The sequence below is a fragment of the Nothobranchius furzeri genome, chromosome 5 (assembly GCF_043380555.1).
Source record: "Nothobranchius furzeri strain GRZ-AD chromosome 5, NfurGRZ-RIMD1, whole genome shotgun sequence".
Lineage (NCBI taxonomy): Eukaryota > Metazoa > Chordata > Actinopteri > Cyprinodontiformes > Nothobranchiidae > Nothobranchius > Nothobranchius furzeri.
In genome coordinates, this window is record NC_091745.1 from 72,602,595 (window position 1) to 72,627,767 (window position 25,173).

Sequence of the window (25,173 nt, forward strand, 5' to 3'; positions counted from 1 at the left end):
TGTGAGAGAGAGAGAGAGAGAGAGAGAGAGAGAGAGAGAGAGAGAGAGAGAGAGAGAGAGAGAGAGAGAGAGAGAGAGAGAGAGAGAGAGAGAGAGAGAGAGAGAGAGAGAGAGAGAGAGAGAGAGAGAGAGAGAGAGAGAGAGAGAGAGAGAGAGAGAGAGAGAGAGAGAGAGAGAGAGAGAGAGAGAGAAAACAGATTTGTGTAACGAAGCTCGATGTTGAGGCTGAACTCTTGCTTGTCTGATTGACACTTTAATGGACTCACGCTGGTTGAAAGTTGTCGTGTTGTGCACATAAACTGCTGCTGTTGCATAAAAGTTTCCCATCTTTCCTCCCATCTCTTGTCTTTTATCTCCCATCTTTCTCCAGACGTGTCTAATGGGTTCATTATGCTCAGTTTTGATTTAAAATGACTCGTAATAAATACATATTAAATTATGTAGTTTCAATTATTAAAAAGTGGAATGAAAAATTGATTACATGAAATGGTAATGAAATTCTAATGTCAGAAATGTCGTTTTTAGCGTTTTTTCCTCCCTTATACTTGGTGAACAATGGATGGATTGCCAGTTTGGCTGCTAGTTGGAGACTCGGGGGAACCAAAGGAGCCAGGGCCTCGTGTGAAGTGACATTGGGATTGAAATATGAAATGGCAGAAAGTCTTCCTGACAAAATGTAAAAGAAAAGAAAAATTGCACAAACATTCTCTTTGAAGTTCCCAAAAGAAATGAACCATTGTGAGCCTTCAAAGGGTTGATGTGTATTTGTCCCTGCGGGTTCTCTGTGGGATGGTTTTTTTTTATTTTTTATTTTGCTCGGCGGTCGTGTCACTGCAGTGCAATACGGGGTTGCTTTCACACTGGAGGTGAAATAATAATAAAAAAATAAAGTTTACACCTGTGTCGCAGCTTGACCACCAGAGTTGAAAAAAGACGGCAGGTGATCGTAATCATGTTATGCCTACAACTTGGCTCCGACGCACCACCAGGTTCGCATTTGCATTTTGTTCTTGTCAGTGCCAGACCTAGCAGTTTAGGGGCCCAACACAGACAAGGGCATGGGACCCTCTCCAGCTGTGTTCCTGTACTTATTTTCTCAATCTTTGTTTAGTGAAAAGCGCTCGCACAAGCAGCAAATTTTTGCTTTTCATTTGCAGCATTAAAGCTGTTATAGCAAATCTGCAAACAAGCTAGGTTTGAATGCAAACAGAGTCAAGGAACACTCACCCCTCCCCTCGGGTGTCTTCCTTTGAGAGGCTTCTGACAGAATCAGAAACCCGCGATGGTGAAATGAGATGGCGCTAAACACCAGTGGCAGTTTTCTAGGTCCAAATTTCTTTTGCTGTCCGTGACTTCAAATGGTGTTTTTTTTTTTTATTTTATTTGGGACTCTGGTAGTTTGTCCTAAAATTGAAGTGGTAGCAGCCGGCTGTTTCTCCTTATCTGATGGTATTGAACCGCCAGTCTCACACAAGTGGTGTCAAATATGCAATTTTGTAATAAATGGAGGACCAAGGGAAGTGCGGGGGTTCTTCAGGACAGATAACTGGACGGTCCAATGTTTATTTTTTGGTATGAAATGTGTTATTGGCAGAAATTTTTAGGCAAATGCGAGAGAACCAAACATATTTCCACAATATATTCATAGCTATACTATAATTCTAACTATATACTGTCAGAATGTTTTCATGAGACATGAAAAGAATATTTTAAACCAATTTGTTTTCCAGAGTTGTTATTGTATCTTTAAATAGGTCCTTCATTGATAAACTATTATTTTAATAATTATTTCTGATCATAATCAGTCACTCTGGGTTTTTTATGCAGGCTGAACTTGAAAATAGTCTCCTACACCTATCTCCTGCATTAGCTTCAGATGGGAAATAGGACTAGAAAAGCCTGACAGGTCTACGTCACACTGTCACTTAACATGGACTCACCCATCTTGGCTCATGACGGGGAAGGCTGTTGTTGGTTTAGCATCCAGGAAACAGCAGAGAACATCTCGGCTAGTAGAAGCTAATCATTAGCATTAGCAAACCCACCACACAGCAGAACTCCTTCAGGCTTCTATTATTTGTGGAGATAAAACATCAGCTTTTCTAAGCAAATAGTCAGTGGTAGAGTGGCGTTGTTGTTAGCCAATCAGGCGAGATGTCCAAATATCAGGAAGCTACTTTCTCCTCTGGCTAAATTCTCCGGGCTCAAACAGGCGCACTAGAGCTTTTTTTTCCCCAGAGTACGACATACAAGGCATTCAATCCTACTAGAGATGACTGGAAATGTATTAAAAATGTGAGTGAACTACCTCTTTAATATTATTGCATCTTTCAGTTTCTCTTCCTGCTTCTTTTAGAACGTCACAGTTAAGGAAAGAAAATATTTTAAACATGACTGATTAGTGTCAGAGGGCCCTTGAAGTGTTTGGGGCCCAAGGCCATCGCCTACTCTTGCCTAATGGTACGTCGGATCCTCATTGGTTGGCATGTTTTATTAACCCTGCAATTTGTGAGCCACCTCATTTATTAACAACAAAAGTCAGAGACAAAACAGCTTTTGTGAGTGAGACAGCTTATGAAATATAGTGGCATAAATGAGGATTATTTGAATAAATGTTGGAACTTTTAAAAAGAAAACCGCAACAGAGAGTGCGTAAGGCGCTGGCTTCCTCCTGCTGATTTGTGGAGCCATGGGACCACAGCGGAGATAAAACCTGAGACTTTATAGAGGCTCTGAGTGTAAATATGGCCCAACACCTCTGCAGAGTGTTTACTGTGGTTTTTTATTGGTCCCCTTATTAGCCGAGCTCCGCTGTCTCAGACAGCGGGGGGTCGCCCAGAGAGGCGGGCAAAGAGGTGGCTTCTAGCCGCCTGTTGGCAGGCTTTTAATTTGAAATTTAATCAAGTATGCAGACAGGAGAAGCAGAGACGACAATAAAAAGGAGAAAAAGTAAATAATTTTTGCATTTTTTTTAAACAGTGACCTCAGTGTTTCCAATGGGAGATGGAGCGGCGATAGGTGGTGGCGACAGAAGTGACCGATGATGCTGCAGAGTGCTGTAAATAGTAAATAATCCCAGCAGACAGACAGAAAGAGAGAGAGAGAGAGAGAGAGAGAAGAGGGAGAGAGAGCAGAAGGGAATAATGGAAATGATGAGGAGGAGAGAGGAGGAGTGGAGAGTCAGTTATGCAGCGGATTGGGCTCGTTAAGAATGCATGGCTTCCTGAAAATGCGACGTGGTCGCCAACTCTCAACGCGAACACAAAGAGACGTCTGGGGTGACATTTAAACAGGAATTTTCTGTTGTTGTCTCTTTTGACTTGAAGTGAATCACAAGTAATTATTTTTGATTCCCCATGAGTTTATGCCCCACCCCCTTCACACACTTCCTCCCAAACTTGAGGTCTTGCGTCGTCACTGTAGCTCCGCTCCGCCTTGCTTTTGTCTCTCCTGGTGAATAAACAATAACTCTTCTTTGTGACAACGAAGGTTGACATCCCATCCTTCCCATGAGCATCTCCCGGTGATGAATTGCTCTGCACACAATGGAGGGGCATCACACCCTCGGCCTGTCTCACCTCTCCTTCCTCTGCGCTCTCTCTTTCTCCGTCTCCCTCACCCCTCCGCCCTCGCCCAGGCCCCTTTTCTCCGTACCCATCCTCTTTACTGGAGATTCAGATTTCGCCGGCTGCCTGATGAACCCATTGTTACCGGAGCACTTCACAGAGAGGGGGCTAAATGTGGGCTGAATTAATGGAGGCTCAGGACCAAATGGCTTTCAAAACGCAGCTCTTCCTCTTTGCTTATGTTGATCGCCCCCTTTTTTTGCTTTCTTGCACTCATTTTCCCTCCTCCCCTCCAGGGCTTAGATAAATACTCTTTCTACCTCTTCCCTTTCTGATGAAGATCCCCCCCCCCCATCCCTCTGTGTGTGTGATGCCTTTCATCTCGTGTTGTTTTTATCTATCATGTTGCATATCTCTGCTCTCTCCTTCTTCTCTCTCTCTCTCTCCTTGTCTACCTCTTTGTTTTCCATTTCTCATCCTGTCATCACAAATTACCTCTCCTCTCAGTCTCTCCCTCTCAGCTCAGCACTCCCTCTGTTTGTAAGTCTATCTCATCGGTCTCCATCTACCATCAGCTTTGTTTATTTTTTTATTTTCCTCCTTTGCATTTGCCCCACCATTCCTCTTTCATTCCTCTATGAGCAGTGGGGAGTCTACAGTCCTCCAGGGTGTATTTGGTGTCACACTGAAGCTTGTCGCGTCGCCGCAGGCTGCTTTTATCATCAGCCTTAAAAGAGCGCGCGTGCACGTGTGAATTGTAAGATGCTGACTTTAAGCAAGCAGTGGTTGATGCTTTAGGGACAATTTAGGCCTAAGGGCTGTGACATTATCAAAGTGCTCCATTCTCTGTGCAGCAAGGCTGTGTGTGTGTGTGTGTGTGTGTGTGTGTGTGTGTGTGTGTGTGTGTGTGTGTGTGTGTGTGTGTGTGTGTGTGTGTGTGTGTGTGTGTGTGTGCAACTTGTCCACATAATCCACACAAGAATATTCACTTTTTAAAAAGAAAAGCTAATTTTTCAGCTCTCTGAGCGTTCATGGATGAAGGTTCCCGGTGAATTTATTGCCACCAGCATCTATGTTGCATTTCATCTATGTAGCTATAATTTGCATGTGTGTGTAGGTGTGTGTGTGTGTGTGTGTGTGTTTGTCCTCGTTGTCCGATATTATATAGGAGCCATCATTTTGAAATATGGTTTTTCTGTGTGGGTGCGAATGCATCCAAGTATATATCTCTGCTCTCCTGTCCTCTTTTTGAACTCCACTCCAGCGTTTAACACAATAACTGCTGCACACGAGGACGGCATCAGTCAGCTTATGGGAATGCACACACACACACACACACACACACACGCTTATACAATGTTGCATTTCTTTACAATTTTGGTGGAAATTATGGGAAAAAAAGGAGAATCTCATATTCAAACTGATTTTCTCTTGAATTGTTTGCTTTCACTCTGAAACTTCCCTCCATTTTAAAGTGAGCAAAAACGTCTCCTCAGAATTTGATTCTTTGGAAAATGGAGGAAATAAAAGAACACAATCTGAGTAGCGAACACCAACTAAACAAGAACCAGCTGTAAAATGAATTGCCGTCTTTCCATTACAGGAGTTCTGGGAATTTTAAGGGAGGGGGAAAGTGACCAGGAGGTACGATTGCTCGGTCTTCTACGACGAGGGACAGGCTGTTGTTAGTTTAGCATCCAGGAGAGAGCAGAGCACGTCTCTTTATGCTAGTAGAAGCTAACCGTTAGCATTAGCAACACCGCAACACGGCAGAACTCCTTCAGGCTTGTGTTGTTTGTGAAGATACAATGTAAACATTTCAAAGCAAACAGTCAGTGGTTTTTTTTTTTTTACTGTTAGCCAATCAGAGGTGAGATGTTTGAAAATCAGGAAATAAGAATCCAAAACCTGCTGTCTTCTGCTCATCTCTGCTCTGGTTCATTTCTAGTTCTTGAAGGAGGGCCAGAGGTTTTTGAGATTGACTCACAAAGCATTAATTTGTGCAAATGTGCTGAAAAATCAAGTGGACTTGGGCTCCAAAAGTTTTATGTTGTCAACATTTGGACAGGAAGCGTGGCTATGTGATGCAAAAAGCAGCATTTATACCCGGAAGAAGGGCCATCTCTGAGACCTCAAAGTGCTGTCAATTACAATGCTGTGGGGAGATTTCCGCAGTATTTCTTACGTTTGAAAATTTAAAAATGGCAATCTTAAAGGCACGCTTGGTAGTTTTGGCTAAAATGTCTCCCTAGCCTTCATTAGTGTCTACAGGAGCGGCTCATCAATAAATTAAACGCATAAGCTTTGTTCATGATCTGCATGACATGCAGGAATTGAGCTGGAACCTGAGGGCAGCGCAACAGGAGGCCAGTCTGAAGTTGCAAGTGTGATATTCTGGCCACAGGGGGCGGTGGGGCTCTGAGTGACATTTCATTAACTCCCTTAAAGTAACTTTCCAGAGTTTTCCCCTTTCAGAAATGATGTATAATTTTTTCAGAAATACGTAAAAGACGTTGTCTTTTTTTTGCTAAACATGCCCCCGATCTGCAGAGCTCCGTGCAATAGGAAACTGAGCGCCGACCAGAGCTAACCAATAGCGTTAGACTACCGCCTACGTGCCTGAAATTTAAGGAAGTACCTCAACTGATGCAGAGTTGATGAACTTTTCACGGACAAGTAAGTCTTTAAAATATAAATATATGAGAACACAGCATGACATGACAAAAATACTCGTAAAACAACGTGTCGCTATCTTAAAAAAACGGATCGACGGACTATTTGTGTGATATGCTTGTCAGCCACTAGATGGTGCCATCGGATAAGAGAAATACTCTGGAAAGATGCTTTAACCCTTTTAGTACTGCCATTGTTCAAGTCCGCCTGGTCATATTTATCTTTTAATAAATCTGTCAGAAAATGTCCTATCTGCACAAAAACATTTACCCCATTTTCAGGACAAGCTTAGCTTTCAATATCTGTAAAATTGGTTTGGTGAGGCCTGCTGATATAATTTCCTACTGAGCTTCAACCAGTCAGCGTGAGTTGACCACAAGTTCCTCTCAGCGATTCGGGCCATTCCTAGTACACACCCCAGTTCAGGTACTCTGTTGATTCCCAAAATAGCCTGGAAAATGGTCCTTATGAGCTGGTCCTGTGAAGTGGAGATACGCACATGCCGGGAAGGAAGCTTCGACAGTGGAAACGAGCCCATTAGTAATGCTAATTGCATTTGTACAATAACATTCATTCTTAATCTATTTTTTTCTTGTTTTAACAAATAATCTGGACGAATAACGTCCAAAAAATCTCTGCCGGGGTAGTAGGACGCAGCCATTTGTACACGTGAGCACATGCAGGATAGAGGAAAAAGACAGGGCTCACCATGAAACTAATATACCTGCATTATTTAGAGGAGATAAAACATAGGACACAAAGAAAGAGAGAGATACAGACAGTGTGGTGTATTATGAATACACAGCAAGACACAGGACACTGATAAGAATTACAGTGATGCATGGTGACATGGAGACGTGCAGGGAGGAGAGGAAAGAGGTGAGTCAAGGAGAAGTAGTACGCCAGAGGTGTTGAGGTCAGAGGAAGGTGGGAAGAACAGCAGAAAGAAAGAGAGAGAAAGAGTAGACCAGGGGAAAAGAAGGGGTGTTGTTGAAGCAATGAGGCGAAAAAGCACAGCACACTAGGGAGGAATAGAAGTGATGGAAGGATCGCAGCTGAGGCACTCAAACAAATAGAGTGATAGAGGAAGGCAGAGGGAGGGATGGAGGCAGGGTTCTTTAGTGTTTCCTGTCACCAGAAATGATGGGATGACACCCTAACATAGCAGTCAAATGTTTGACTGATTCTTGTGGCCAAGGCTTTCACACTGATGTCACTATTAGCATGACGCAGATGGCTCTTTAATAGCCTCCTCAGCTAACTTTTATATGATTACAACGAAGCTTCTCGGGTTAATTAAAAGGGATTTTTTATTTTTTAATAGTTATTTTGACATTTGACAAATGATGCTTTCTCCATTCAGGTGGTTCAAGTAATGCTTGTGAATATGCTCTTATAAGAACATAAATCTGACAAGGTAAAATTGGAATTTGGTAATAAACTCTGCTCAGCCAAAGAAAGTTGCCACCAGAAAAAGGTCACACACTCGTTGGACCGCATTTGGCTCTGATCACGGCACACATTTGCTGTGGTGTTGTTCTGATAAGCTTCTGCAACGCCACCAGATCTGTTTCCATCCAACGTTGCATTAATGTTTCACCAAGATCTTGCATTGATGATGGTAGAGTCTGACCGCTGCACAAAGCCTTCTCCAGCACATCCCAAAGATCCTCAATGGGGTTAAGGTCTGGACTCTGAACTACTCTTTCACTATCTGAGCCCGAGGAATCCTGGCATTGTCGTCTTGGAATATACCCGTGTCATCAGGTAAAATGGAATAACCTGGTCATTCAGTATATTCAGGTAGTCAGCTGACCTCATTCTTGGAGCACATCCTGTTGCTGAAACTAGACCTGGCCAACTGCAGCAGCCCCAGATCATGACACTGCCCCCACAGGATTGTACAGTAGGCACTAGGCATGATGGGTGCATCACTTCATCTGCCTCTCTTCTTACCCTGCTGCACCATCACTCTGGAACAGGGTCCATTTGGACTCAGACCAGTTTTTAAAAATGCGTTGGTCAGTCATTTCTACGATCTCCTTAGATGTCTGTGAAGGTTCTCAGTCATCCAGGTCATTGTAGTCTAAGGAGCTTTGAAAAAAAGCGTCTGGACTTCTTTGAGTTGCTTGAAGACATTTCACCTCTCATCCGAGAGGCTTCTTCAGTTCTAAGGTCAAATGGTGGAGAGTCCCAGATTTAAACCCAGTGGGAGTTTCCCCCCAAAGAGGGAACAAAAGACCCCCTGATGATCTTCTACATAAACACATGAGCCAAGGTGTGAGGGTGGGTGTGGGTCCTATTCAGCCAAAGTTTCGGGTGAGATCATTGTGAAGCCTGGCCCCACCCTATCATGTGAATTCCTGAGGTCAGACGGCCCAGGAAATGCGTGAGCATTGAGGCATCTGGGAAGGGATCTCAAAACTGGATTATAGATGGCAGACAGTTGGTGTCGTAAACCACCGCCTCTGTTCAAAGATGGTTGCTCACAGTGGACATAAATGGCTTCCTTTACTCCTCTTTCAAACCATCTGTCCTCTCTGTCCAAAATGTGAACGTTGGCATCCTCGAAAGAGTGACCTTCTCCTTAGATGTTTCTCTGCTTGATGCCAATGACCTGACCCTTCTCAAACAGACTAACATCTTTTCCACGACCACCAGGTGAGCCTTTCCACATGCTGTTTAAGAAATGAGAAGCAGCTTGCACCAGTTGGGTTAAATAACTTGTTGCAGCTGAAAGCTAATCACCATGCAGTAATTCTCCAATAGGAGACTCCTACCTGTTTGCTTAGTTAAATCCAGGCGGCGACTTCTTTTCTTGCCTGGGCTGTGTATTTCCACATTTCCTCCTCGAACTAACTTGAGGTACAGCATTGTGAGAAAATGTGCAAATTATTTTTGCTGAAATCAAGTTTGATTTACATAAATATTGAGCACACGATGTAATCGAAAACAAATGCTGATGATTGGGCAATTTTTGGTCACAATTTAGTCACAGTTGGCTGATTTCATTTGTGATTTGCCAACCCCTCCCAAAGATTTCTCACAGTTGCTGCATATTCAGTCACGGAAATGAAAATATGATGGGTTCCTATTCCTAATGTCTCTAACTATTTTAGAAGAAATTTGTCGTTTAGAATTTTTGAACATGATCAAAAGTCCGACAACATGAGAGCAAGGTCCTCATAAAAACTCCCTCGTAATGCAGTTCTCAGCTTATCGTAACCAAGTGAAATGCAAGCTTTAGTTTTCAAATGTATGCATTCATTTTAATTGCCCCTCGGGTATAAATAAAGTTTGTCTGATTCTGATTCTAGTTGTTGCACATTGTTTTCGGATTACGTTGCAGGTGGAGTCCAGTTTTGGATGAAGGGTGATGGTTAGAACAAGAGGATGGATCATCAGGGGTTAACCTATGCTGACCTTTAGGAGAATGATGCTTGAGCACCGTGATAAAAGCAGATTATATACTAACAATTCACCAACTCATCTTAAAAGTAAAAAAATAAAATTATGTGATAATAACAAAATAAAAAAGTCAAGTTCAGTTAGAAATCGCCGTTCCTGTAACCTCTAACTAACCTTGTCTGCGCCACTCCAGATACTTAGAACGAGAGAGATTTTTGGCTGCATTCCTCTTCACACACAAAATGAGCTTTTGGTGAAAATTGTTTTTATTCAAATCATAACAAAACCATGATTTTCATAGTGGATATTCCTTAAGAGTCTGCTCATGGTGCATCAGTGTGGATGGGAGATAATGAGATTTTCAGAAACATGGCAGCCAATAATGCACATCTCCTTGGTTATTTTATCTGTAAATAACAATTGAGCTGCTTTTACTGGATTTTCCACTTTTGTCTTGCTTTGAGATAAAACAGTTTTTCAAGATTTGAAGACAAGTATTTCGTATTCTGATATATGGGAGTGGCTTTTGTAGCATGGGTTCAAAATGGAAAAAAACTGTGGATGAGACCTTAATTAAAATAGTTCTTTAAATTATTTTCACAAATCAATTTCTTGCACATTTTACTCTTTTCTTCTACGTTTGACATGTTATTTTAGGTCCAATCTAACCTTTGTGGATGTCTCACCCGTGGTCATCTTTTTGCGGCCAATAAATGGGAGGTTTGTGTCAAAAGCTTGACAAGCGAGATAATTCTTCATGACAAGACACAGAAGCGTGAGGAGAAAGGAGGTACAGCGAGGAACTAGAGAGATGGAGAAAAATGGATTTAGACCTAGACAGAGTGAGGCTGGTAGTGTGCCAAAGGATTACCGGTGCTGATTTGCAGCAGATTTGCTCACCTGTACTGTTTGATCAAAGTCTTGATCTGGAGCAGAGCGGTCAGACTAAATATATCTGGTATTGAGATTGAGGAGCTTTAATACTCTAACCCTGTGAACTGACTTGAACAACCTTGGTAGTATTCAGTAAAGTCACGACCCAACACTGGCAGCGATCTCCATCAAAACCTCTGCTGCAAAGACTTAAAAGTCTTTTTTTTTTTAAACAGATCAGATATCAACCAGCAAAAGCAAAGTTCTGCTTAGTTTGGTGTGATGTTGTGCATGCTAATGTTGTTTTCTTTAAGTTTGACATGAGTTTGATAGATTGTGAGGCGCTGAGAGCTTAGAAGTACTAAATCCAATGTGCTGTTGACTGCATGTGTGTACAAATAAAGCTGGGCTCATAGTGTAAAATGTTTAATGTTACTTAAAAGAGGCTTAAAATTGTACAATCTGACATTGTTCTATGATGTAAAGTAGGAAAGGTTTCATAATTTATATTTTCTGTACGTGTAGAACCCTTTTCAGATTGACATTCTGGAATGTGTGGACAATTCAGTCCGGTTTTTAACCAGAACTGTGTTTTCAGACACACCACTTTTGTACCTGAACTTGTCCTTTCGGTTGCCTTCACACAGCAGGGAAAACTTCCAGATGTCTGAGGGGGAGGGGGTGGGAATGCTGTACCCAGATAGTGCGGCGGGCGTACATGCGTCATTTACCCAAACAATGCCATTCAGTCAAACATGGCCGACGAAGAGATATAATTCCTCTCACTGATCGGACTTATGTTAAGCATAATTCTGCGCACACGAAGACGCATAAGAGACCTGGATGATGAAGCTGGTTAAAGGAATCACGGAAGCGGTGTGAAGCGCTCCATCTCGCGTCTAGGAGACGGTACCGTAGGAGGCGAGCTGCCATGGTTCGCCGCATGCTACAGGAGCGAGCTATCTAGGTGCGCACAGCGTTCCCCGGTCCCCTCCTCCCTCCTGTCCGGAACTCGACCTCACCAGTCTGAAGCAGCCACCCTGTCCGTGACAAGTCCGGTCCTGTTACTAGGGGCTTCGTCTGGTTTAATTACGGAAAAGGTTATCCGGATGTTTGTATTCAGACACAAAGGTCTTAAGGTTGGTTTATGCTTGACGCGTCCGCGAGGTCCGCACAGCTCCGTGCGGAAAAGTTGCATCATTTTACGTCATTTTAACAACCACGCCCCTCCACCGCGTCTCCGCACGGCTCAAAATTTCCGCAACGCACACCTCGGAAAATTTCTAACCACGCGGATGTTGTTAATAATTCTTGGAGAGAAATAGCTCGCACTGTCGGACAAAACGAGGACGCTGTTAAAAATACTGAAATGCCATGTTGTAAACAGTAATTTCTACTTCTACTACGGTGTAGTGTTGGATGCATGCCATGTAGAGCTCCATGCTGCCCCGTTCAGTTTGGGAGAATATTGGCTCACCGCAGAGACGAGCCGCACAAACCATAAACGCTGCGAGTTGTGAAGCGCGTTCCATCCACGAGCCGCATCACCGCACGGAAAGTGAATGCGTCAAGCATAAACCAAGCTTTACGGACAGAGTCCCGAACATTTCCGTTTTTCATGGCCTGTCTGAAGGGGGCTTAAGTTGACCAATAGAGTTGCATGTGCAAAAGAGGGAGCTGTAAATCAATGAGAATATGGAGCAGCTCCCAGCATGCACTGCGGGATGACGCAGACGCATTAGTCAGTTTGGCACACAGACATCGTATACGTAGACACCCCGTGGACTGGCGCTGCCTATTGGAGCTGGCATAGCATCAGGCCACCACCTTGGATGGATCCCTATTTGCCCCCAGTGCATTTATTTCTACTGAGAAAGGTGTTTACCCAACTAAAAAACACATTTTATAATATTATTTTTCACAAAATCAGACATAAAGTATGGTGTGGTAATTAACATGAAAAGAATAAATGAAAATATCCCAACAGGTATGCTGGAAAAGTCAATAGTAATCCCATGTGATCTGTTTTCAGTAGTGTGCCAGGTGGCGCAATTGTAAGTAGCAAAAAAAACGGGCATAGTTGCTCACTCTGCGTTGACTCCAGCTGGGTTTGGAGAGTGAGGAACCGACCCAATATGGCGGCGACACTGCTATGTTCTCCAGCGTCTAGTGAATTGAAGGTTTCTTCCTCCTGAAGGAAGGATTTCAAGTTAGCTAAATTTACAGCCATTTCTCCTCTTTCGTGAAGCGCATTTTGAACTTATTTTCACACAAAACCTAAAATGGTGTTTACCCCTGTTCGAAAATAGGCACTTTTTTGGTATCAAAATGCTTCTTTAAAATTCTCGGACATCATATGTGAAACCCATGGCACAGAAGAAGCTGAATCAGAAAATAGTGTTTTTAGCCCCATTGACTTGCATTCATTGTTTCGTTCTTCTGGGGACCCATGGTCCGGGAGAAGATGGGCATGACTTACGCTCCATAATGGTGTGGATTAACCCACCAACCTAGCATAAATGCTAACTCAACGGACACTGAATGTCAGTCTGTAAATTTCAAGCTAACTGGGAGAGGAAAGAGGGGGTGCCTTTTGTGCATTAAAGTTAAAAAGTTAAAGTCCCATTAGTTGTCACACACACAGGTGTGTGTGCGAAATTTATTCTCCGCATTTGACCCATCTGGGGAGCGGAGAGTTGTGCTAGCATCCCAAGTGATGTGCTTCTTTTAGATGCAAAAACTCAGCAGATCTGATTAAAATTAGTGTTTAGCAGCTCCTGCAGAACCTGATTGAGGCTGTGGAGAAAATTTTGCAGATAGAATCAGGTTTTCCTGAGGAGGAACGTATCAAAAATATGCGGCCGCAGCGGCCCTCCGTTAGCGCCACTACGCTAGGCTATTTGTGTACGCAAGTGAGGCAGGACTTCCAGCTACATTCCAAAGGGGAGATGACACAAATTTCAAAATCTCCTCTTCTCTTTGATGTCATCACGCTACCGACCCCATGAGCTTTGATGACTTCACTGTTGTTTTCATTTATTTCTTATTTTTACGGAGTCACATTAACAGAGCTGCAGTTAAAGTAACCAGACTTATTTTTTCTTTTCTTTTTCTTTTTTTTTGTTCCACGTGGAAAGCAACTTGCACCGTTCTGAAAATGAGCAAAGACAGGAAATCCATCACAACAAAAACGAAGCTTTGATTTGGTCCTGTTGAAGTTCTGCCTTATTATTATCTCATTGTACCAGAGAGTCCCAGGTTGAGTGCTTTCATATCACCGTGTTGCATTGTGCTCGTTCTGTCAGTCTCCTGACAGCTGCTGGAGTAAAATAAATACTCAGGCGGGTCATAATCCCTCTCCAAATATGCAGCTTTACAAACGCTGATAATCTTAAATGTTGTCACGATGATGTCTTCTTATTAAAGGCGTTTATTTTTTAATCATATTTTGCTTTCCCAGATGAAAGGTCTGATGAAATCCAAGAGAGAAGTCATAATAAGGCATTTTTGAATGGTGTTTCGTTTTTCTGTTTCTTTCATAAGAGTTTCAAAAGTTCTGCTAATAGATCAATAGTTTATTTTCATCAACGCAGTAAATATACAAATGGTGTTTTTGGCTTCAGACTCACGAAGAGCCTCTAAAAAACGATCAGGTGAAAGACTAGACGAGAATCGGCTTTGAAGCTCTGACATGAGGGAAAGTTTAACAAGATCGGAAAAACTGCTTGATGGCGAAGATGAAAACAAAAATGTAGGTCCACACTGAGGTTTTATTGACATGGAAAAATAACTCGTCTCTTGATCACGTTAGTTTGTCCCGAGGGGAGCAGCTCACCTGATTGGCTGCCTTTCGGGGGCAGGCTGTTTGGTCCGGAGGCAAACGTGTTTTCTGATAGGTGGTTGCTAGGCGATGGATGTTAGCATGAGCAGCTGGGTGTGTAAAAAGCACCAGCTGCAAAGGGTGATTGTCTGTAACTTTGTGGGCGGGTGTGCAATTCCCTGCATGCATGAGAGCTCCGGCGTCTACCCTTCTGGTTCCTTCCAAAATAACTTCATGATTGAACTGCTGAGTTGCACATGTACCAATTAAATGGTGCCTGTGTACATGCATGCACACATGTGCGTGCGTGGGTGTGTGTGCGTGCGTGTATTATAGTGTCCTGCAGGCAGAGCATGGAAATAACTATCATTACCAAATCCTAAGCTAAAGTCCTTTTTTAAATAAAAGGAAATTAAAGGAGGCCTGCTGTCGGAGCTGTAGCAATCATAAAATGCAGTGTGACTCTGCGTGTGTGTGTGCTTACCACACACACACACACACACACACGAGTACAAATGTAATACAAAATGCACGCCGTGAGTCATGAGGGATTTTCTGAGGTCATCTAATAAAAGTGAAATCCTCCATCCAGCTCTCCTGCTCACAGAGCTACATATAGGTGTGCAGGCCCACATAGAGCCCTATTAGGTCTGTTTGCACCTCCTGCAGCTTAATTCAGCCCCCTGCTGGGAGTGTTATTCTCCTCATTAGAATTATCAACAGGTGTGTTGTGGGCCGCAAAGATAAAACACCAACTGAAAGCAGCGGTGCCACAAGTGTTAGCGAGGTTAGCTGGGGCATCTTTCCTCTTCTTGAGGCAAATCTCTTAACTAATCCTCCAGGTCCTCTGGTGTCACGCGTGTAATCAAGCTGAATAAATGTGAAGTGTGATCATTTTAAAGAGAGAAAAGGCGTCTTACTGCTTTTATTGTTCCGTGTTTGATGCATCCCTCAGCTAAGGCTTGACACGCTCGTCTTTGTCCAGAAGTAAAAGAGGAATATTCTCGCTCTTGTTCTGAGAGGCGCTATCGGCTCATTAAATCAGTTTGAACAAGTATTTGCTTGTTAAGGCAGACGGCATCCAGCCGCCCGCTGCACAACCAACGTAGGGAGAGAACCAAAGCCCCACAGATGACTTGATCTTATTTTTTCACCTCGTCGGAGACGGATGCAAGCTGATCCACGTTTTACTTCAACAGCTGCTGCGGACTTGTTCTAGATGACAACCTTTTAAAAACAAACAGTGAAGGAAAAAAGACCAACCATGTTTTTCATTATTTTCCCCTTTTTATTCCAAAATCGATCCGCGGCGTAGCCGGGATACAATTAGCAGAGCGGAGAGTCTGCTTCAAGGTGCGTCAGTGTGAGTCTGTGAGCATAAACTTTGCCCTTTCTATTTATTAAATTGATTAAAACTGCAGATAAGTCTGCTTAATAATTACTGCACAGCAGTGAAAGTGTCTGGTGGGTCTGTTCATCCGTCTTTTAGCTGTGTGTTCACTTCTCAGCCAAAGTGCAAGAGAGCACTAAAAACCTATTATGTTGGTACAAACACTGGCGGCCAGGGGCTGTATATGAATAAAAAAAGACCTCGAGGATAGTTAAGGCTGAAAGATGTAAAGAGGAGGAGATGTGGAGGACACGAATAAAATGTTCTGTGTCAGGGTCACCTGTGTGGAGGCAGAGAGGTGCTTTTGAACATGCCAACTCATTGTTGAGTACAGTGCGGGTGCATGTGGGCAGTGTGTCGGCGAAGGAGAGAAAGACCAACAGAAAAAAACTCTAATCTTTGGCTATCGTGTGTGGGCACAAGGAAGAAACTCTGAACACACAAAAAAAGCTCTATTCTGTTTTCCGCAATCAAAAAACTAAACATGAGCCATGCAGGAAAACAAAGAGTCAAAACAGTTAGAAGAAAGTGTGAAAATCGGATTCAATTAACACCATCTTCAAGGTTCATAGTCCCGGTCTTGATTGGGCTTGTTCTGATCCGATAAATCATACTTTCTTTCTCTATCACTAATCATTACTGCGGTCCATTCATCAACCACGGCCTCTCAAGCCACGACTGGTAGCTTCATCATGTGTCACAATTAGTGACATAGTAATTTGTCTGCATTGATCATCGTTTGTCTGGCACGGCCATTTAACTGAAGGAAGTTCACGAGAGGATTTGAAAGTGCTGCGCGCGGTAAGAACGCTGTAGATAAAACATTCGAATACACAATAAACGAAGTGACGAGATTTCCAGTCTGCTGAGCTCCGACGTTTACAGGATCAGCAGTTTTAGGAAACAGAACATCAGGTTTTTCTCGTAGTGGATAATAGAAACGTAAAGATGAACTGATTTACAGTGATTTATGTGCACAGTGCAAATGGATCTGTAGAAAAGATGTGCACAGATGCCATTTTGGGATTAAATCTAGATGTGTCAGTGTTTGTCTCTACATATAAAGTCTGATCAATTAAATTACTCAATGGATGAAACAGCTGCAAGTAGGTTGGAAAGTGTAGATCTGTTTTTGTAATGAGGAATGGATCGCCTCTACCTCAGCTTTTCAGTGAGGGTCCAGTAACGTCTGTGAAGCATAGTACATAGCTCACAGCCACAGTTGTAGCCGGTGGGTGTGTCTCAACTGGCTGCAGAGCAGCGCATTTCCAACGTGCCCCAGAAGCATTGATGCGTCATTCCACTAAATTTATTCTTCGGGTAATTTTTACGCGCTACACTTCTAGGACTCATTAAGCTCAGCAGTTCAGACCAGGTAAGGCATGAAGTCGAACACGAGTAGTGTAGAACATCTGGTAACTTCTGCAGACTTCCTGTCGGTCGTCCTTCAACAAGTCCAAATAATATCCCGGACGAGCCCCCATATGTTATTACCTGGCTCGTAGGCCCACGACATAAGGAGGTCTGGACACATGCTGGGAGTTTGGGTATTTTTTAATTAAAAACGGTCATCAGAAAGCCTTCACTAAAATGTCTAACCCAGCAGGAGCTCCTGAGTTGGTCTCTTCGATCACTCTGCTCCCTTGAAGCTGCACCAAGCAGGCTAGAAAGCTACACTTACAGCTGAAGCCACTCGATGCAGTTATTGACTGCACACAGCCAAGCCAATGGAAAAACACAAGGGTAGCACTGGCACAGTGAGAGTCTTCTTTCAGTGAGCAACTCTTCTTCTGGTGCCTTTCCTGCTATCTAGCTCTGTTGTTTTCTCATTAGCGACACCTGCTGAATAAGAGCAGAACTGCTGGCACCAAAGGTGGTTCCTAATCAGCAGATGTCCCCACAGAGTAAACATTAAACCTGCAGGAATGGCAACAGAAGAAGAGTGTACTTGCCTGTGGCTGGAATTACTTTTGCAACAATGTTTTTGAGGATGTTACTCAACAGCATTTTCATTTTTTTATACCGTAGTACTCACTTCAACTAATTTACCACAAGCACAGTTTATCTTTTTAGTTCTGGCTTCCTCCCATAAAACTACATCTTAACATGTAAAAATATGTATATTATTTGTTGTACTTAGTGTAAATCCATTATCAGGTAAATGCGTTTATTTATTTTTTGATTGATATTTTAAAAAGGCATTCAAAGTTGAAAAAGGAACGACTTCAAGCTCACACAAAGGAGCTGAGGGAGACAAAAGAAGGAAAGTTCAGCAGCAGAATCAGAGGCCCTGCTGTCAGAGTCACCTTGTAGGAGCAGCGAGTGTCCCGGTGAGGGATGTTTGCTACAAGCTAAAAGGAAGGGAAGAGAACACAGTTGAAGAAAAGGTGAGAGACTTACACAGGAGGTGGAGCACTTAAAGCAGAGCTCCGTCAGAATAGCTCTTAGAGGGACAGCTGTCTTTGTTCCAGGCGACTCTTACAATCTGTCATGAACTAATCAGAAACACACACACACACACACACACACACACACACACACACACACACACACACACACACACACACACACACACACACACACACACACACACACACACACACACACACACACACACACACACACACACACACACAAAAACTCACATTTTGATTTTTCATGGAAGCCTCGAGCCACTGTTGTCACGCTTAGGCTGAGATCTCTGGTTTTATAAAGAGATCCCTGCAAATACAAGTGACAGGTAAAATGTTATTGGTGCCATTGTGCAGCTAACTCAACAACACGCCCAGTCAACATCCTCTAAAAAAGTGAGATTTTTAAAAAGTATGAGGGGGGATTTGATCAGTTTGACATACTTTTTTAGCCTGCTGTGTAAAACAAGCTGCAGGAAAACATCTTTATTAATTACAAAATCCGTGAACTTTGACTCAAGCTATTCAAATTTGATGGAGTTGTGTGACTTAACCAAAGAGGAAGCCAACAAGGAAGTGACGACTATTGCAGTTCCTCCATCATCCACTAGGGGCTGGAACAGAAGTGAGCAAGTTTGCATTGACTCCCGTGTTAAAAATGCCAACTTCACAGCAAGAACAAACATGTTTACAGCCGGGTTCAGAAATTATTTTACGTTTAAAATAATTTACTGTGAGGGGGTGAATTTATTTTTGTAACTCATTTGTTTATTTGTAAATAAACTTTGAAATGATGACTTCTTAGAGGTGTGCCCTTTTGATTGACAGGTAGTAGATCCGTCACTTGTGGCGGCTTGCCCCACCCCCCTCCAGGGAAGCCCTTAGCCTCACGTTAAAAGTGTTGGATTAGAAAGCACAACGTAGCATTGTCGCTCAACTGCAGTTTTCTGGCTAAGTGCCCACCAATTTCCGTTAGCTGTGGTTTGCTCAGTTAGCTTGTAGCGACATTCGGTGCGTTTACATGCAGCCAGTAATCCTTTTAAAACCCGAATATTCACAATAACCCGGTTCCGCGGGTCCTTGTAAACACCGCCAAAAACCTGGATGTGCTCATAACCGGGTTTTTAAAAACCCGGTTACTACACCTGGGGTAACCCTTTTCTAACCCGAATGTTTGGTCGTGTAAACGCATATCGGGATATCCCCATCAAAGCGTGTGTTCTGCGCATGCTCTGTTCGCAAGGAATCTTGGTCTTTTGAGTAGCGAGACGTCTTGTATGCGCCAGAACACTGGAAGTAAACAACAAGTTGGGAGCAAAATGGCGAGTCGCGGCACAGCACCACACTTTTGGAGTGACGAAGAAACTAAAGCGCAAAGAAACGTGGTCGCTATCTCTTCCGAACTGGGAAACATGTTGTTGTTTTCACGGATACCGGAACAAGAAGAACCGGAAATGACGCATATTGCGTCTGGACGTAGTCCATATGTCCTGACGCTACCCCAACGTCCGCATTTAAATCGGGTTATGCAAGTTGGAGGTAACTCTTTCTATTTATGCTTGTAAACGGGTTATTCTGATCAACTCAGAAACCCGAATACCGACCTTAACCTGATCATAACTCGGACATTGGCTGCATGTAAACGTAGTCATTGGCTCAGAGTTTGATGGGTATCACTCATCTGCCCCCCCCCCCCCCCCCAAATCCCATTTTGTATTTTTCCCCACTGGTCATCATTTCAGCGGTGACGGCGCATAGCATTTGTCCGTTACATATACTCTCAAGGGACATAACACAGGATTGGCAGGGATTAGATCACTCACACGTAAAAATCAGTTTATGAGATTGTATACTAAAGAATATAATCTCTGATCATCGGTTGTAAAATATTTCCTGCTCAAACTAAAGAGGTGCTAAGGCAGAACCTGATTTTTAGTGGTGGTGTGTGTCTGAAAGTAAATATTTGGTCAGTTGGATTCGACATTGTGTGCACTAAGTAAAGAAAACCCGAGGTTAAGGTCATCTCCAGTTCAAAAAGTTCAACTCTTGCTGTGTGTGTGAGGGGAATGAAAAATTAGAATGTTTTCATAGAACCCAGATCAAGTGAAAATACATTATTTAGGTGAGGACTGTTTACCTTTAGGGCCTCAGCTAGCTAGTTTCCCTCTACAAAGTCGTGATAATCATCCAATGAGCCCATCTGTGAAGGGAAACTGTAATTGTCCAGAGGCTTTGCTGCAGGCGAGCACGTGCACCGTTGATATTTGCTGCTTCACACCCTCTCTCTCTCTCTTTCTCTTTGTGTTTGTCATGATTGAAAATGCTTCCAGATGTATTTATACAGAAAAATGGTCATCATTAGAGGTAATTTCTCACCTTGTCTCACTGCGCTTAAGTGAGCTAAACAATGTATTTTCTCACAACAAACTTGCACTTGTGTAGACTCGTCTCTGGCTCAAATGTTATGTGGGCTCTTGCTAGTTTTTTTTTTTATTTTTATTTTTTTTTACATAACTACATATTTAATTCATGTTCTGTTGCTTGTATGGTTGCAAAAAGCAATAAAATAGTGAGAATTTTGCAGTTAATCACAACTTAAATGTATTCTCTTTTTTAAATTCCTTTTGGAAAAAGGAAAATCATTCAAAATCAATATCAGCAGGTCTCTGAGATCATTATCGGCCCTCAAAACCAGGAACGTTAAGTATCCGCTAACACTCAGTCTCGGTCCAGTACTTGCATAAATGAGCTTTTTTTTAATGTTTTCACTGCACAGACTTGCTAACTGCATGGAATATGTACATTAAAGTAAAGCATGTGCATGTGTTTGACTTCTCTGTATCTGTTCACTGCAGTAAAGAAATCTCATGTTCAAGTAGCTTCTTATTACTATTGTGAGCAAGTGGAGCACGACATCTGTTTTTATCTTTCATAAAGCACCACATGAATAAGACAAATAACAAATCCTAACAAAAATCTGTTATTACTCTTAGAAGGAATGTTAAAGCACCTGTTAGTGTCTAGAGGATCGAACATCCCACTCAAACAGCTTCAGAAAACCTCATTTCCACCACAGTAATGAGTTCTGTAATCAATTTTCTTCCCCATCCAATAGAAATGGGTTAGCTTTAGCAGTTAGCGGTGTGAATTTGGTTTATATTATTCTTTGAATTTCAATCTACTAAATTAATATGTGGTATATTGATATTGAGTTCTATCAAGTGCTGCGCGGTGACGCAGTGGTTAGAGCTGTTGCCTTGCAGCAAGAAGGTCCTGGGTTCGCTTCCCGGCCTGGGATCTTTCTGCATGGAGTTTGCATGTTCTCCCTGTGCATGCGTGGGTTCTCTCCGGGTACTCCGGCTTCCTCCCACAGTCCAAAAACATGACCGTTAGGTTGATTTGTCTGTCTAAATTGTCCTTAGGTGTGTGTGTGTGTGTGCATGATTGTGTGTCTCTGTGTTGCCCTGCGATGGACTGGCTCTCTGTCCAGGGTGTACCCTGCCTGATTGCCCGTTGACCGCTGGAGATAGGCACCAGCCCCAAAGGATTGAAGCCCCACTTCAAAGGATTTAATTCCTACTAGAGACCACTGCAAATGTATAAAATATAAGTAAAGTTGACCTTTAAACACCACAGACGTTAGCACATTAGCATCACACGGTTTACAGCTGAGTACAATGAGAGAAAGTAGGCCAATAATAAAGATCAGGAGGTGAATTTGGTTAGTTTCTGAAACCGATACCCCCAAGAAAATCCAACTGTGCTCAGCACCCTGATCCTGATGCTTGAAAATGAATTGAACCATGCTTGTTTAATGAAGTAGCAACGTAAAGCTTATCGTCATTTAACTCGGCTCAACTCGAGCTGAGCTAAATTTGCTCGGATTTGTAGCAAATACACAAAATTTAAGCTTCAACACCAAAGAAAATAAATCTGGGGATGAAATTCAATTATTCCACAGTGATCATGTTTTTTTTCATGACACAAAGTCTTAAATTGTAACTGAAAATTAAATGTAATCCATTACTTTGCGGCTGTGCACACGTTCTGTTGACCTTGTGTGTCTTAAGTATAAAACGGTTCAGACCTGATGATATTAAATCACCAAGGAGAGCAAAATAAATCAGAAAATGCTCAATTCGGTGGTAAAAATTCATTAACTTCACAGGGGAAAAACTGAATATTTTTACAGCCCGAGGGAAATGCTTATCTTTTACCTAAAATAATATGCACAACACTCAAGCATGTTATGCGTGCAACAAGCGCTCCTCATCACAGAGGCAGACAGGCGTGAATGAGCTAATTAAACACACTTATTCCGACTTAGACGCCGCTGCAAGTTCAAAAAACAGTGAATAATGGAGTCCACGTACCTTCGGTTAATAAATATAACTAATATGCAGAGGTGGAAGAAAACTGAGATGAAAAAAGGCCTGAGAACTAGAAGAAGGAGAAGCTTGTGACTGAAAAAAGGATACAAATAAAGCCGGGAACATTTGAAAGGAACAGAATGGAAATGCGTGAGAAGGAAAGAATGGAAAGGGAAAAGTGGGAGTGTGATAGTGAAGCAGTAGAGCAAATCAAAGTAAAATTAAGTACATTTACATATTTAGATGAGCGCTTCTAGTCACCCTGTCTAATTATTTCATCTCCATTTTTCATTTGCACGCCGTTTGATCCGAAAGCAGCAGGCCGTGAGGAAAGTTTTCCTCTCTCCCTCCTTTGCCACGACTTTATCACACTCGCCCTCACCCCTCTCTCGCTCCGTCTCTTGCTCTCCACCTCTTGCGGGCGGCTTTTCGTTATCCGGGTCATTACCATATGCTTTTTGTCCATTTGCTCTTGTTCATCCTATCTCGCACACGCCCCCCTGCTCCTGCAGTCTCTCACGATGTTTTATGCATGCAAGGATACTCGTGTCCAGAAATGTGTGTGTGTGTGTGTGTGTGTGTGCGTGCGTGCGTGCTTGTGTGTGTGTTTAAATGTGTGTAAAAGTTCACAGCTAATGCCCTTTGTAACACTATGTTTTATGCATTGTGTTGCTTGAGCAAAGACGAGATGAGTGTATATTAATGTCCAGTGCGTGTGTGTGTGTGTGTGTGTGTGCGTGCACACTCCTATCAAACACTAAACCCTTCACATCAACATGAGCCACGCCAGAAGCAGCCAGGCCACATTAACCTTCCATCACTGCCCCAGTTCATAACACCGTCTCTCACCACACATCTGCAATCGCCGTCTCCATTTCTCACATTCTTCCTCACCTTTTATCTCCTCACTTTGTTTGCGTCCCCTTGCCTCCCCTTCCTTGACCCGCCTTCATTAGAACAGTGCATGCATGTGTCTGGTGTAAGACCTGGATGTGATATTACGTGACCCCCTCCTTGCTGCTTGTTAAAATGCGTGCAGCAGCTGCATTCAAACTCCAGAGTGCATCATACTTTTTGTTTCACTTTTGCAGTGCAACATGCACGCACGTGTGTCACAACGTGCACACAGATGCGTTTGCTGGCGCGAAAGGTTGTTATGTGCTTTAGGTGTTAATTGGCTGAGGAGCTTCGTTAATATTCTCCTCGCGAGCCTGCTCGTCAGGAACAGAGCCGGCAAACTGATGAGTGTGTGATTTCCTCCAGAGAGCGGGGGAAAGAGAAGGAGACAAAGCAGAAAGAGTAACGGGAGTGAGTCCGTCCGGTGCGGAGAGACTCTTTAAGGTCAGGGTGAGAGAAGATGGATGTGAGAAAGGGTTTGAGAAGATGCGACAGAGGCAGAGAGGGCTTTGCAGGGGGAGAGAGTGACATTTGAACAAGGAGGGGATGGGAAGGGAAAAACAACGGAGAGAGGGAGACGGAAGGAGATGAAGGTAGGGACAGAGAGATGTGATAAAAAGCAATAAAAGGTTCCATTGAGGCAGAGGGTGAAGGCAAAGATTATATCATGCCAGGGTGAAATTACTCCATTGTTAGGCATTTTTGAATTGGCGTAATGGGGGCAAGGAGCCTAGCAGGGCTCCCCCCAGTGAGGTGGCCCATAGCTGTTCAATTCTAATCAACCACCTTATGCCACAACAGCACACACACACACACACACACACACACACACACACACACACACACACACACACACACACACACACACACACACACACACACACACTGCAGAATACTTAGCATCCCCCTGCAGAGCACACAGGAATGAACCACTGTAAGCTGGGGCCTTGGCAGAACCGATAAGGACTTCAAAAACACGCGACATGGCTACAACCGAAAATCAAAAGGTCAGGAAGAGCCGGCAAATGCACATTATGGCACAGTGACGACTATTTGTTAGCGCATCGGGGAATGAAACAAAATTTCCCTCTGATAACTCGCACACAACTGTTGGCACATGCAGCGGGGAGCACGGAGACGGGGGACTGACACGTGCACAGCAGCAGAGAAAACGGTGAACAGAGAGTCGTAGCCTGTCACTGGGAGGTGTGATGCCGCATGGATAATGAGTGTTACTCCCAGCAGGTAGCTGCATGGCATGCGGCTCACAGCGCACACACACACTCGTTAGGAAGCTCCGGCTGTGTACGCTCTCAACTTGGCAGCTAACACGTTTGCGTTTATCTTACTGAATAAGAGATGCCGGAGTTTAGCATTCTGTTGCATCCCAACAGGGAAGGAGGTGCATGAAGGTGCATGAAATACGCCTGTAATGCATTCTGTTACTTCAGCGGTGGATCTTTTCCTTTATCATGAAAACAGCCTAAAGCCCCAAAGCAACAAGTGTCATGTCTGCGTTAAAACCATCCAGCCTTGAAGGTCTATAAAGTCTAACACCTCCTATCCAGCAGTTCTCTTTACCCGAGCAGATGAGAGGAAACTGCAGCTGTCTGGGTTCCTGCTGTATTTGTCCTAAACGCTCGTGTTGCAGGTACTATTTGCACTAGCGAGAGCGGTTGGCTTTTGTGAAGCACATTTCTCACCTACAGTATAAGCAGCATTAGTGTCTGTGTTAGCTGTTCACAAGTGCATCTCCACCCTTTGT

General features: G+C 43.2%; 1 protein-coding gene across 6 annotated transcripts in view; it reads left to right on the top strand.

Annotated features, from left to right (window-relative positions):
• Positions 1-25,173, top strand: part of cadm4 (cell adhesion molecule 4) — a 287,904-nt gene that overhangs the window by 178,564 nt on the left and 84,167 nt on the right. The window contains exon 1 of one of the 6 annotated variants that reach the window (XM_070551089.1): positions 14,845-15,693. The exons of the other annotated variants lie outside the window; for them this stretch is intronic. The gene's annotated coding sequence lies outside the window, so the exon portion shown is untranslated. Of the gene's footprint in view, positions 1-14,844; positions 15,694-25,173 lie in introns of those variants that run through there. 6 annotated transcript variants of the gene reach the window in all.